Source organism: Elephantulus edwardii, unplaced genomic scaffold (genome assembly GCF_000299155.1).
Source record: "Elephantulus edwardii isolate Elephantulus edwardi_28Jun2011 unplaced genomic scaffold, EleEdw1.0 scaffold00040, whole genome shotgun sequence".
Lineage (NCBI taxonomy): Eukaryota > Metazoa > Chordata > Mammalia > Macroscelidea > Macroscelididae > Elephantulus > Elephantulus edwardii.
In genome coordinates, this window is record NW_006399790.1 from 14,501,597 (window position 1) to 14,517,291 (window position 15,695).

The 15,695-nt window shown below is 37.8% G+C and overlaps 1 pseudogene; it reads left to right on the forward strand.

Annotated features, from left to right (window-relative positions):
* The first annotated feature begins 3,549 nt into the window (after positions 1 to 3,549).
* The window catches only part of LOC102843503, a 96,959-nt pseudogene continuing 84,813 nt past the window's right edge, over positions 3,550 to 15,695 (forward strand).

Sequence of the window (15,695 nt, forward strand, 5' to 3'; positions counted from 1 at the left end):
TTGTATGTTGATCTTGTATCCTACTACTTTGCTGAATTGATCAACTATGTCCAGTAGTTTTCTTGTTGAGTCTTTTGGGTTATCTAAATTTACTCTCATATCATCTGCATTGAGGGATAATATTATCTCCTCTTTGCCAGTTTGGATACCTCTTATTTCCTTCTTTTGTCTTATTGCTATTGCTAAGACTTCCAATACAGTATCAAATAAGAACGGTGTTAGTGGGCATCCTTGCCTAGTTCCAGTTCTTAAAGAGAATGTCTTTAATCTCTGTCTATTGAGAACAATGCTGGATCTCAGGTTTGCATATATACTTTTTACTATGTTGAATAAATTCCCTCTAATCCTATTTTATTAAGTGTTTTAATCAGGAAAAGTTGTATTATGTCAAAGGCATTTTCTGCATCAATTGATAGGATCATGGGTTCTTGTTCTTTGCTTTGTTAATATGATGAATTACACTGTTTTTCTTATGCTGAACTGTCCCACTTGGTCATAGTGAATAATAATTATTATTATTATTATTATTACTTTTTATTTATCGTTGGGTTCTATTGGCCAAGATTTCATTCAGGATTTTTGCCTCAGTGTTCATGAGAGATATTGGCCTATAATTTTTTATTTTGGTGGTGTCTTTACCTGGCTTTAGAATCAAAGATATGTTTGCTTCATAGAATGAGTCTGGGAGAATTCCATCTTTTTTCTATTTTCTGAAATAGTTTATGTAGAATTGGTGACAGATCTTCTCTGAATGTTTGACAAAATTCACTTGTAAAACCATCTGATCCAGGGCTTTTTTTGTTTGGAAATTGTTTTATTACATTTTAAATTTCTTCTTTAGTAATAGGTCTGTCCAGGTGTTCAGATTTGGTTTGTGTCAGTTTAAGTAGGCTGAGCATTTCTAACTATCTGTCCATTTCCTCTAGGTTTTCATATTTGTTTGAGTATAGTTTTTCATAATATTCTAATGTTAGCCTTTTTATTTTAGTTGATTCTGTTGTGATGTGACCCGTTTCATCTCTTATCTGGGTTATTTGTGTCTTTTCCTTCTTTTCTTTTGTTAGTTTTGCTAGTGGTTTGTTGATTTTATTGACTTTTTCAAAGAACCAACTCCTAGTTTTGTTGATGGTTTCAGTTGTTTTCTATTTCATTTCTTCTGCTCTAATTTTTGTAATTTCGGGGTTTTTAGAGGGTGTCGGATTTCCTTGCTGTTCTTTTCAACTTGTTGGAGATGTTGGGTTAGAGAGTCAATGGTCATTTTTTACTGCCTTTTGATATGTTTGCTTATTGCTATAACTTTACCTTTGATTAATGCTTTGGCTATTTTCCAGAGGTTTTGGTAAGTGGTGTTTTTATTGTCATTTGTTTCTAGAAATTTTTTTATTTCATTTTCTATTTCTTCTAGTACCCACTTGTGTTCAAGCAAAGCTTTGTTAAGCTTCCAAATGTATGGCTTTTCCCCCTCCTTTACCCTCTTGTCATTAATTTCTAATTTTGTAGCATTGTGATCTGAGAAGATGCTTTGTAATGTTACTATATTTTTTTAATTTATTGATGCTTGCCTTGTGACCTAAAATATCATCTATTCGAGAGAATGTTCCATGCACATTGGAAAAGAAGGTGTTCTGTGCTTTTTGGAGGAGCATTAGCCTATAAATATCTATGAGATCGAGTTGGTTTATTGTGTGGTTTAATTATTCAGTGTCATTGCTGAGTTTCTTTCTGGTAGTTCTATATTTTCTTGAGAGTGGTGTATTAAAGTCTCCAAGTACTATAGATAGTAGTGTTGTCTATTTCCTTTTTCAGTTTGTTAATGTTTGTTTTATATACTTTGCAGGTCATTCATTTGGTGCATAGATATCTATTAGTGTTATGTTCTCTTGTTCTATTGACTTGACCCTTTAAGCATTATGTAGTGACCTTCCTTGTCCTTTGTGATGGTTTTTGCATTGAAATTTATTTTATCAGAGAGTATTGCTACTCCTGCTTTTTTCTGGTTGCCATTTGCTTGGTATATTTTCCCCCATCCTTTTATTTTTAGTTTTTCTTCATCTTCATTTTTTAAGTGAGTCTCTTGTAGACAACATACTGATGGATTTTGGTTTTTTATACAATCTGCTACTCTTTTCTCTTCAGAGGTACATTTAAACCGTTCACATTCAGTGTGATTACTGAGAGGCAAGGTTTTATTGCTATCATTTTGTTGAGTTCTTTTTGGTGTTGTTGCTAGGTACTTTGGTCCGTCCTGCTTTCTGTGGCCCTTCTTTAAGAAGGACATCTCTCACTATTTCCTGCAACACTGGTCTTGTTTTTACAAACTCCTGTAAGGTTCTGTTTTTCTGGTAATATCTTGATCGCTCCTTCATATTTGATAGACAATTTTGCTGGGTGCAATAGTTAACTGAAGTGAACTGGAATTTTCTCACACCTCTTTGTATTTTATCCCCTTTTCCTTTCTTTTTTTTGTAATTATGCCTCTACCTGATTATTATTGAGGGATTTGTTATCCACCTAAACTAATTCTGTATTCCACTGATTCAATCTTGCCTCATTGTTCTCCCAATGAAGGTGTGTTATCTTAGTTTTCTTGTGTCTTAGTTGTATAGGTGTAGGCTGTCATCTGCCTAGTACTCTATTTTGCTAGAACATTATCCAAGATATTAACCATTGGAAGAAGTTGAACAAGGGAGAAAGCCCTCTATATGTTATTTCTTTTTGTTTTTTTCCTTTAACTTCAAAATTGTGTATCTAACAGTGTTTGCTTTCCTTGTCTATTTCTTTTTTTCTGTCTTGTCGACTAGTTTATTATTTTCATCTTTTTTAATTGAGATTTTTAATGAAAGTTTATAGAGAACCTGGATTTCCATTCATTCACTGTTGCACATTTTCCTCCCCGCCCACTCCTCCCTCCAGTTCACTTTTTTCTTTGAAAAGAAAAAAGTTCTTTCGTTGTTATACAATCCCCCCCACGCCAGTTCATGTTACTATGCAGCTCTTACTCTGGACTCTTGTCATGCAAATAATACCTAATCATATATTCCTTTTTAACAATTCTCTCCCTCATCCGTTTCAATGCAGTATACATTAGTTATCCCCTCTTTTCTTAGTTCTCCCCCCCAACCCCTAGGTCAGCCCTTTTCTTACAACAGTGACACTAAGCAGTATTTGTCCTTTTGTGACTGAGATATTTCATTCAGCAGAGTGTCTTCCAGGGTGACCCATTTTGTATAATATTTCTTGAGTTACTTGTTTTTCTTTTTTTTTTAGTTCCTTGTTTTTCAATGCAGCATAGTAGTCCATTTTGTGAATATACCACAGATTCTCTATCCATTCGTTTGTGGATGGGCACTTGGATTGTTTCCAGCTCTTTGCTATTGTGAACAAACTTCTCCAACAGGGTAAGAAAGAAAACCACAGACTGGAAAAAAAAGGGACTTACATATAGAATTTATAGAATACTCGAGCATCACAACAAGATAGAGTCTGTGTCACTCCCAACTCAGTTCACTCTTTTTTTGGTGCAAGTTCACTTTCTTTGACTCTGCGACAATGCAGAGGCTGCGGTTGCTGACCACTCGGTTGTGGTTGCTGAAGACCTGGTGGCGGTTGCTGACAACCCGGAGAAGGTTGCTGACCCGGCAGCAGTCGCTGAAGACGCAGCGGCGGCTGCTGAAATGCAGCCCCTTGTCTATGTCTTTGTGTACTCTTCCATTTCTAACTTTCTCTTGAGTGATATTGTGCTGTTAGTTCTTATAAATGCTTATGAATCTATACTTCTATTAACAGAAAATTAAAGGGAAAAAAAATCACACTTTGAGAATCTTTGTACTACCAAAATCTTGCTGTAACATTTTCCAAAATGTTCTTGAATAGTTCCAAGACATATTAAAAGTTCTGAGAAATCAAACAGAAAAAAAAAGAAATCAGACCCCTGTACCTCAGAATTGCCAATTATATATATGCCACCAAACCTTAGGCTGTTGGAATGTTTAGTGTCTCAGAAGGGCTTGAATGCCACAGCACTTAATTGGAAGTGCTGTCTTGTTCATCACAGGATCAGGTTAGTATTGGGAAAATCTTTCAAGAAAGCACTTCAATTAGTATATTTCATCAGCCTGTTGCCATAATTTGTTCATCATTGTTTTTGAGCAGCAGAGTTTACTTTGGGGTGATGCCTGATTGGAAGGATAAGGCAGCCAAGTAAAAGGGTTACGTGGGTGGACTGTAACCCTATCACATTCATTATTTTCCTTTGCAATTTCCTGAGCTGTACTGAATGCATAATAAACCTGTCAACAACCAAAACAAAAAAATTTTAAAATGTTCCAAAGCAAAGAGGAATCAATATATGTAAAATGAAAACACTCTCACCGTGAGGTATGTACAGTGCTTTCTTCAGAAATGGATGCATATAAACTCACATTTGATGAAACAGTATATAATTTTGCACATCCTAAGTGAAGATACACCTAAGTTGTTTTCTTTAACATGTTAGTAATTTTAAATCTTTCTTCCCAAACTATTTTTTAAAATAAATTTTTAAATATTAATTGTTATTTTAATGAAAGTTTACAGGAAACTTACATGTTCATTCATTCATTGTTGCATGTTTTTACCCCCTCTCCCTCCCTTCCCCAGGATCTCTAGTAGTGCTGTGATTAAAAATTCTGACTTCTAATCAAAAGGTCAGTTACTGGAACCCACCAGCCACTAAGGAAGAACGATGAGGTAGGCTGCTTCTCACATGTTAGCCTTGGAAACCCTTGGATTTTAGCCTTGGAGACCCTTTGATGAAGTTTCACTCCGTGCAGCAGGGTTGCTGTGAGTCGGAATCAATTAGATAGTAGTGGGTTTGGTTTCTTGGCTCCCCAGCATTTATTAAGGAGGACTATCTTTGTGGTCAAAGTATTTTGCTACTGGCCCAAAAACCTGACCATTACAACTCACCACCTGCTCTGTCATTTGGTATCAATATGAGTCTGAAGTGATTGAACTGCAGTAACTTTAGCTTGGGTTTTTCTAACTTTGGAAAAATTGTAAGTTACATTGAATTTGATGCTGTGTAGTATATTGATAGGCTCAATGGACTTGAAAATATGAAGTCAAGATTCTAGTCTCAACTATGTGATTCATTGTATGACCCTAAATGAATTATTTTTACCTCCTTTGATCTTCAGCTTCTTTGTTTATAAGTGGTTTCTGGTTGGCTTTCTATCCCCATACTTGAAAGAAAATAATATTTAGACTAGCTGATCTCAGAGGAAAATCTATAGAGCTTGAACTACCACACATTAGTTATACTCAAATGGAATGATAAATTGTTTACTTCTATTAGTGGTTATTGCACAACAACTTTATAAAGTGTTTTATATGTATTATTTCTTTGGATCCTTACTAATGCTAATTGGGTAAATCTGGGTATAATCTCATTTTGTTGTTGTTGTTGATACGTGCCATCGAGTTGCTTGCGACTCATAGCGACCATATGTATAACAGCCCTAAACCCTGCTCTATCCTGTGCCAATTACACTGCTTCTGACACACCCATCCATTCTATATATTAAAAAATAAAAACCTGAGAAGACAAAGTGAGTCTGTTAACTTGTTTAAGGCTTTGTAGTAAATAAATGGAAAAACAGGAATTTGAACCTGCTATTCTGGCTTTAGATCTTCTGAAATTAACTAGTAAGATATGAAAGAAATTGAAGAAACAATCAAGATAAAAATCATTCGAGAAGCTGGACTTTATGAAGAAGAATGTGGCATCAGTATCAATGAAATACTCATCAAAAACTTGAGTTATGTAGATGGTACAACCTTATTTTCTCAAACTGAAGAGGACTTGAAGCACTTGCTGCAGAAGATAATAGACTTCAATATGGATTACACCCCACCATCAAGAAGATAAGAATCCTCACCACTGGACCAATAATCAATACCATGTTGCATAGAGGGAAAAAAATGAAATTGTCAATGATTTCATCTTACTTGGACCCTTGGTACCAGCAGTGAAGAAACCAGGAGACATTATTGCATTGGAAAAGTCTGGAGTTTATGAAGAATGTGACATCAAGATTGGAGGAAGACTCATCAAAAACCTGTTTTATGCAGATGACACAACCTTGCTCCTCAAAACTAAGGAGGACTTGAAGTATTTGCTGTACAAAGACAAAGATTGCATTCTTCAATATAGATGGTGTCTCAGCATCAAGCAAAGATTCTTACCACCGAGCCAATTGGCAGCATCATGATCAAAGCAGAGAAGATTCAGGTTGTTAACAGTTTCATCTTGCTCAGATCTAAAATCCACACTCTTGGCAGAAGCAGTCAGGAAATAAAAAGATGAGTTGTTTTGAGAAAGTCTGGTCTCAGTGACCTCTTTAGAGTGCTAAAAAACAATAATGTTAGTCTAGAAGCTAAGATACACTTGATCCAGGCCATGACATTCTCAATTGCTTGCTATGCATCTGAGAACTGGACATTGAAAAAGGATGACAGAAAGATAATAGCTGCCTTTGAGTTGTATTGCTGAAGAAGAATATTGAACATACTATTGACCACCAAGAGAACAAATATGTCCACCTTGAAGAAGGTGAAACCAGATTGCTCCCTGGAGGCAAAGATTTTGAAACTCCATTTCACATATTTTGGGCATGCTTCCAGGACAGACTAGTGCTTGCAGAAGGGCGTAATGCTTGGAAGTGAAGAGGTTCAGCGCCAGAGAGGAAGACCCTGGATGAGATGTATTAACACACTGATTGTGGCAGTAAGGTCAGATGTGCCAAAGACAGTGAGATCGGCTAAGGATAGGGCAGGGTTCAGATCTATTGTTCATGTTGTTGCTGTTGCTATGTGCCAACAAGTTTCCTGTGACTCATATCAACCTTATGTGCAACAGCTCTAAACCCTCCTCTATCCGGAGCCAATCTTGTTGTCTCTGACACACCTATCCCCATTACCCCAGTCACTGAGTCTCATTGAGGGTTGTCCTCTCCTGAGCTGTCCGTCCACATTCTCAAGCATGACTTCTCTCTCCAAGGACTGGTCCCTCCTTGCAACATGCCCAAAGTATGTCAGAAGAAACCTCAGAATCCTTACCTCCAAGGAGAAGCTTGGTTTCACCCTCTCCAGGACGAACCTCTTGTTCTCCTAGCAGTCCATGGCATATTCAATACTCTTCTCCAGCACCACAGCTCAAAGGCTTCAATTCTTCTTCTATCATTCCTACTTATTGTCCAGCTTTCTGATGCTTAGCAAATAATTGCAAAGACTATGGTCTGGATCTGTTTTTCGTTGTTTTTGTTCAAACATTCTTCTAGGTTGTATAGCCCTGTTGTGTCCACTTGCCGTACAGAGGTAACTTGTGGTTACTGTGAATCTGAACACTGTGACACTGATGTGTCAAATGCATTAATGGTTACCCATGGCGGATAGTGTTTGGTGGAGCTCCACAATTAAAACAAACTTGGAAGCAGAAGTGGCATCTATTTCAGTAATAGCTTGCCTCCGGAAACCCTATGAACTTGGAGAAAGTATAAAAGTCAGACAGGTGTTGAGGACTTTCATTAATAGGGTCACTATGAGCCACCTGTGACTCGGCAGCTCTTAACAACAACAACAACAACAACAACAACATGGTCTGTATCAGGCACACTTTAGTCTCCAGACTGACATTGTTGTTCTTCAGTACTCTGGAGAGGTCTCTGACAGCTGACTTTCCCAATGCAGTTCGTCTCTTGATTTCCTGGCTGCTAGTACCATGGGTGTTGATTGCACAGCCAAGCAAACTAAAGCTGTTAACAATCTCAGTCTCTTTCCCATCTATCTTGATGGTGCCAATTGGAACAATGGTTAGAATCTTTGCTTGATGTCGAGCTTTAATCCATATTGAAGGGTGCAGTCCTTGACCTTTTACAGCAAGCGCTTCAGGTCTTCCTCAGTTTCAGCAAACAGGGTTGTGTCATCTGCATAACGCAGATTGTTGATGAGTCTTCCTCCAATCCTGAGTGCCACATTCCTCCTCAAAGAGCCCAGCCTCAAAAAAACAAACAAAAAAAAACACAAAACAAAACAAAACAAAAGAGCCCAGCCTCCCAAATGATCTGTCTGCATATAGATTGAAAAGGTATGGAGACAGGACATAAATTCCAGCATCTCAAATGACCTGTTCACCATATAGATTGAAAAGTCAGGGAAAAAAGATGCACTCCTTTCTTGATTTTGTGCCATGTAGTGATTTTTAATTCTTTTGTGACTACTGCTCCCTGGTCCAAGTATAGATTTTGCAAGAGCACTATCAAGCATTCTGATATTCCCATTCTTCTCAGAGTTAGCCACAATTTATTGTGATCCGCACAATTAAATGCTTGTGCACAGTCAATGAAACACAGGTAGACAGTCCTCCAGTGTTCTCTGCTTTCATACAAGATCCATCTAACATTAGCTATAAAATCCCTAGTATCACGGCCTCTTCTAAACCCAGCCAGCACTTCTGGCATTTCTCTGTTGATATGCTATTCCAGTCACTTTTGGATAATATTCAGCAGAATCTTGCTTGCATGTGATACTAATGATATTGTTTGATAATTCCTACACTCTGTAGGGTCTAGGGTCACTATAAGTCATAGTCAACTTGACAGTACATGACAACAACACAGAATAAAGATTTAGAAGCCACAAATTTTTATTCTTTAGCATGAACTCAGAAAAAAAGGATCAAGGTAGCATTGTAATAGTGTGTGAATAAAATATCTTCCTAATATCTTCTGTCCAGAATGTTTTAAGTTGTGGGTCTCATAAATAAAGAGTATTGGCCTTACATAAGAAAACATAATAGTTTCCAACTCGCCAATGAATGTCTGGTATAACATCTGACCACTAAAGATTTGCATATTGCATCTATAGTATACCAATATTTCTTCAGCTAATGGATTGTAAAAGTTTCCCAGCACCATAAATTTAAAAAAGTTGAATTATCAAGTACTACTTTTACTGCTGTTATTAGGTGTCATTGGATCAACTCAGACTCCTAGCGACACTGTGGACCAACATAATGAAACACTATCCAATTTTAAGGAAGTTCTGGTGGCCCTAGGGGCTAGAAGCTGTGGTGCAGTCTGAAAGACACACAGTTTTGAATCGGCTCACTGCTCTGTGGGAGGAGAATGGTTTGTCTCCTCCCTTGTCTCTGAAATCTTGCTGCAGGGTCAACTCAGTTTCTTCTGTGTCAATGGCACACAACAACAGCACAAACCAATCTTATGCCATTCTCAGTCTTTGTTGTGTTTGAGCCAACTCTTGGAGTTTCTCTACACGTGTGTTTGAGAGTCTCCCTCTTTTTCACAGACCTTTTTACTTAACCAACCATGGCATTCTTCTTCATGGACTTGTTCCTCCCGATAACATGTCCAAAATTCGTGAGATGAAGTCTAAAGAGTATTCTGGTTATATACTTCTTCCAAGACATACAGATTTGTCCTGATAGATCATGGTGTTCTTACCAGTGCCTCAATTCAAAGGTATCAATTCTTTAGTCTTCTCTATTAATTGTCTAACAGTCAATTAAACATGAAACTCAACAACTCATTGCCTTCGTGTTGGAACTGACTTATGACTGACTCTCTCTACAGGTGTTTGGTGTCTGTAAATCACACAAGAAGAGATCTTTTGGACCGTGAGAGAGCCTCTGCCTCTGGGTTAGCCGCATAATTTCTTAGGGACTACACCACCAAAATTCTTTCAGGTGTGGAAAAATGTATATTCTTACAGATAAGCAGATCATAACAAATCTCAAATGCAAAGGGAGCTCTGGTGGCCCAGTGGCAAGAAGCTGTGCTGCAATCCCGAAGAAGTGCGGTTCGAATCCACCACATTTCCTCCTGTGCCAGTTGGATCCGACTGACAGCACACAGCAACAACAACAACAAAAATCTTAAATGCATAAGAGGCCCTGTTGAACTTTGCTATTATTGCTGAGAAGAGATGATATATCATAGTTGTTTTGATTTGCATCACTCTGATAGCTAAGGATTTTGAACATTTCTTCATGTGTTTGTTTGCTATCTGAATGTCTTCTTTGGTGAATTGTCTATTCATACGGTGTGCTCATTTTGTGACTTGTTTACCTTTTTCTGATTGAGTTACATGAGTATTCTATACATTTTAGGTATAAGTCCCTTATCAGATATGCAATTACCAAATATTTTTCCCAAGTCTGTGGCTTTCCTTTTTGCCCTGTTGGAGAAGTTTCAATAGGGCAACAAACAACAAATGCTGGGGAAGTTGTAGAGAGGTTAGAACTTTTATTCACTTCTGGTGAGAATGTAAAATGGTACAAGCACTACGGAAGGCAGTCTGATGCTTTCTCAAAACCTTGGAAATAGAAATACCATTTCACCCAGCAATTCCACTACTAGGAATATATCCTAAAGAAACCAGAGCCATAACTCAAACAGATGTATGAACACCAATGTTTTTTGCTATGTTATTCACAATAGCAAAGAGATGGAAGCCATCCAAGTGCTCACCAGCAAGTGAATGGATGGAATAATTGTGGTATGGGGAGCTCTGGTGGCCTAGTGGCAAGAAGCTGCACTGCAATCCCAGAAGCATGAGGTTTGAATCCACCAGATGGTCTGCTGTAGAAGGAGGGACAGTCTCCTCCTGTACCAGTCAGATGTGATTTGATGGTACACACACACACAAAATAATATTTTTAAAAAATATTATGGTACATTCACACGATGGAATATTATGCAACATTGAAAACAATGAACTTATAAAACATTGCACAGTATGGGGAAGCCTGGAGGACATTATGCTGAGTGAAATATCTCAGTAACAAAAGGACAAATACTACATAACATTGCTATTATAAAATAGGACTGACATGAGAGGTTGGGAGGAAAATAGGAAAAGAATGGATGGATAATGAACAGTGCATTTTAAGAGATAAAGGGAAGAATGGTCCAAAAGGAATACACAATTAGGTTTTATATGTATGACAACAATCTGGAACGAGAGGTGCATTACAATGTGGACTGGGGGAAGATAGAAGGAGGGGGAGGGAAGAAAATGTCAAACAATGAATGAATGAAAAAAAATTTTTAAAGTGCATATGAGGCAATGAAAAACACCATGGTTTGGGTCACACACATCTTGAATTTTTTGTGACATTTTTGCTTTTTAATGTTTTTGTAGCAGATTTGTCTTACACCATATTTTCTATACACACACACGCACACACGTGGCATAGCACACTTAGCTGTCAGAGGATGGGGAGTGGGCAAGGTTGGGAATCAAATTAAAAATTCACGTGTTAGTTGCATATAAATAGGCATTGCCCAATATGTTATCAAAACAGAAAATAGCCATTTTGTTTGTGGGTTGCAATGGATTTTTTGTGTCTAGTTCAAAACACATTCACACACAGATAAACCATTAAGCAAAGTAAGGAAAAGGCTTGGGTGAAATAAGGAAATCGAGTAAATACGGAATTGAACACTCTCTTGTAACATTTAGAGGAAGAGTCGATTTGTTTAGTGTTTCTGAAAGAAGCTAAAACTGTCCAATCTGATCTCCTAACAATGTGAAGGATTATTGACCATTGGTGCTTAGTTCACTTTTTCAACCCTTGTGACAAAGAACAGTTTTAGGTCCACTGATTCATTCATCTTTTAGACACATGTTTATTGATTAATCATTATGTACACAGCACTCTGTTAGGCACTGAGAAAACAGAAATGAACAAAACTCTCTTCTTGACTGAAGAGCTCTTGCCTAAAGAAAGATATGACTAACGAAGCAAACAATTACAATATCTAACAATACAACCTCATTGCCATTGAGTCGACTCCCACTCATAATGATCCTGTGTAGGGTAGAGTAGAACTGCTCATAGGCTTTCCAAGGCATAGTGCGTACGTTGGAAGGCAAACAAAAGTCTCCAGTTCAAATCTATCAGCTGCTCCCTGGAGAAAGATGTGGCAGTCTCCTTCCATAAAGATATGTACACTTGACCATCAGTTAGAACTGACTCTAAAGCAAGTAGGGATTTTCGAGATTTTAATGCCTCTTTTTAAATTTTTTTATTTTATCTTGATTTATTTACAAAGTTTGAATACATTGTTTTTCACACTGCACCTTTCCTATTTCTTTCACCTAAGTCATTGGGTTTTAATCTTTACAGAATGTGTCTCCTATGAAGTGGCTGATTGAACACTCAACTTTTTGGTTGACAGTTGAATGACTACTGTGCCACCAGGACTCTCAAACAATTACAGTTGTTATGTGCTGTCAAGTTGACTATATCTCATAGCAAAAACCTATGGGTCTTCCTCTTTTCTTTGACAACCTTTCTGAGCATAACAACATATCCAAAGTACATAAGATGAAGTTTCATTGTATTTTCCTCTGAGTACCCTAGTTGCACGTCCTACAAGACATATTTGTGTTAAGAATATTTGAATAATTATATTTTCTTCATAAAATAGTCCTATTTTCCTAGATGAGCATATTTTGCAGACAAAGAGTGTTTCATGAGCAAGAGCCTTCAGAAGTAAAACAGGGCCTATTTGTCAAAAAGAGCCTTATACTTGCTTTAATGCTCTCTTGTTACCATCCTGAAATATTTTCTATTTTTCCATTTGAACTTGTGTTCTGTTTGTGAAGAACAATAGTATAATGGAGTGTAGGCAGGAATAGAAGAGATATGTGTAATAGCAGCATACACAACACAAACTCAGACAAGCAAACTTGTCTCTGAACTTAAGAGAGCTTTTCCCTGAGCTTAACTGTCTAGGACACACTTGCTGGTTTAGAGCAGTCTGGGACTCTATAGGAGCCCAAAGGAGCAGTAAGGGCGAAAACATTGGCCTAGGTTGATAGTAGCAAAGATATTAATATTTCATATTTTATTTCTGAGATTTGAAGACTTTCCTTGACTTTTGCAGTTTTAGTTTTTCTTTATTTATTGATTCTGAGCACTATCTTAATATGCCTTATATATGTGAAAAAAAAATGTATATATCTTCTTTAAGGTACTTGTAGTTAGAATTTGTAGACAAATTCCAGGTCACTGTAAGTCTAAACTACTCTGTTGTTGTTGTTGTTGTTGTTGTTGTTGCTATGTACCCTAGAATCACTTGTGACTCATAGCAACACTATGCACAACAATCCTATACCCTACTCTATCCTATGCCAAACTTATTGTCTCTGACACACCTACGCCCATAACCCTAGTCACTGAATCAATCCATCTCATCCAGGGTGTTCCTCTCTTGAGCTGTCCCTCCACCCTCCCAAGCATAACGTCCCTCTACAAGGACTCAGCCTGCCTTGCAACATGTCCAAAGTACGTAAGACAAAGCTTCAGAATCCTTGCCTCTGAGGAGCAGCTCAGTCTCACTCTCTCTAGGACGAACCTGTTTGTTCTCCTGGCAGTGCATGATAAATTCAGCACTCTTCTCCAGCACCAGAGCTCAAAGGCATCAATTCTTCTTCTATCATCCCTAGTCATTGTCCAGCGTTCTGCTATATAGCAAGTAATTGCAAAGACCATGGCCTGAATCAGGCACACCTTAGTCTCTATGCTGACATCATTGCTCTTTGATACTCTGGAGAGGTCTCTGACAGCTGACATTCCCAATGCAAATCATCCTGGTTGCTGGTACCAAGAGTGTTGATTGTGGAACCAAGAAAACTGAAGCTATGAATAATCTCAGTCTCTTCTTCATTTATCTTGATGCTGCCAGTAGGCTCAGTGGCGAGAATCTTTGTTTTTTTGATGTTGCGCTTCAGTCCATATTGAAGGCTGCAGTTCTTGACCTTCTGCAGCAAGCGCTTCAGGTCCTCCTCAGTTTCAGCAAGCAGGGTTGTATCATCTGCATAATGCAGATTGTTGATGAATCTTCCTCCAATCCTGATGCCACAATTTCTCCTCATAGAGCCCAGCCTACTGGATGATCTGTTCTGCATATAGATTGAAAAGGTATGGAGATAGGACACATCCCTGGCATACACCCTTCCCAGTTTTGGACCATGCAGTGTTTCCTTGCTTTGTTCTCACAACTGCCTCCTGGTCCAAATATAAGTTTCACATAAGCACGATCAAGTGTTCTGGGATTCCCATTCTTCTCAGAGTTAGCCTCAGTTTGTTGTGATCCACACAGTCAAATACCTTTGCATAGTCAATGAAACACAGATAGATGTTCCTCTGGTACTCTCTGCTTTCAGCCAAGATTCATCTACCATTAGCTATAGTATCCATTGTACCATCACCTCTTCTAAACTCAGCCTGCACATAATTTTAAGGATCATTTTCAGCAGAATCTTGGTTGCATGTGATATTAATAATATTGTTCAATAATTTACACACTCTACAGATTGCAAAAGTTTGCAAGTGTAACACACCATCATAAGTGTAGAAAATTTTATTATCCAACAATATAAATTCAAGTATTGTTAAAAATAAATTAACATACTCAATCCAAGGTATACTACTGATATTTACAGAGTATTTTTAATGTGAAAAATGCATACAGTATCTTAGTTGATCTTCATATAATTAAGGTAAGATAAACTATATGTATACACACAAATGCAAGTTTATAAGATCTACTAGCCTAGTGGAAAGGAGATGAACTGGTAGCATAGGTTGAATCCACCAGCTGCTCAGTGGGAGAAAGATGGGAAATCTCCTCGAATGCCTCTGAAAACCCCCTGGAGGAGCAGCTATGAGTTGATTCTGACTCGATGGCTCATAACAACAACATGTGTCTGTATGTCTGTCTATCTATCTATCTCTCTATATTTCTCTATGACTTTTAAAAGGTCAAAGATTATACCCTTGAATAAATCAAGTCAACATCAAGAAACAAGATCCTCACCACTGGACTAATAGGCAACATCATGATGGAGAAAAGATTGAAATTGTCCACCATTTCATTTTACTTGGATCCAAAGTCAATACCTATGGTATCAATTAGTCAAGAAATCAAAAAGTATGTTGGTTGCATTGAGAGAAAACCACTTTCACAAACCTCTCCAAAGTTCTAAAGTGCAAGACTGTCAGTTTAATGATTCAAGTGTGATTTATCCAAGCCATAGTACTTTCAATTGCTTCTTCATGTCCATAGAAAGTTGACAATGAACAACGAATACCAAAGAAGAATGCATAGTGGCTAAGAATACTGACTGGATATCATATGAACTGCCATAAACTACAAAGTATAAGGGAGCTCTGATAGTCCACAGGGAGTTGCACTACAAACCCAAAGGCTGGGTCTCTGCCAGTTCTAATCCACCCGTGGTTCCAAGGGCTAAAGGAGAACAACCTCTTCCTATACAATGTACAGACTCAGAATCTTATAGGAGAATCAGCTATGAATTGGTTCAGACTCAAAAGCAATGGGTGTTTTCATTTTTTAAAGAACTAGAGAGTATGGGTTGCTGCTCACCCCCACTACATTTTTGTTTGTTTGTTTGTTTGTTTTGATCCACCATTTCCTTACTCCGCCACCATCCCTACGAATTGCATTGGGAAAGTCAGCTGTGAGGGACCTCTCAAGAGTACTGAAGTGCAACGACATCAGGCTGGAGACTAAGGTGCGCCTGATCCAGTCTATAGTCTTTGCAATTACCTGCTATGCATCAGAGAGTTGGACAGTGACTAGGGATGACAGAAAGAGAGTTTATGC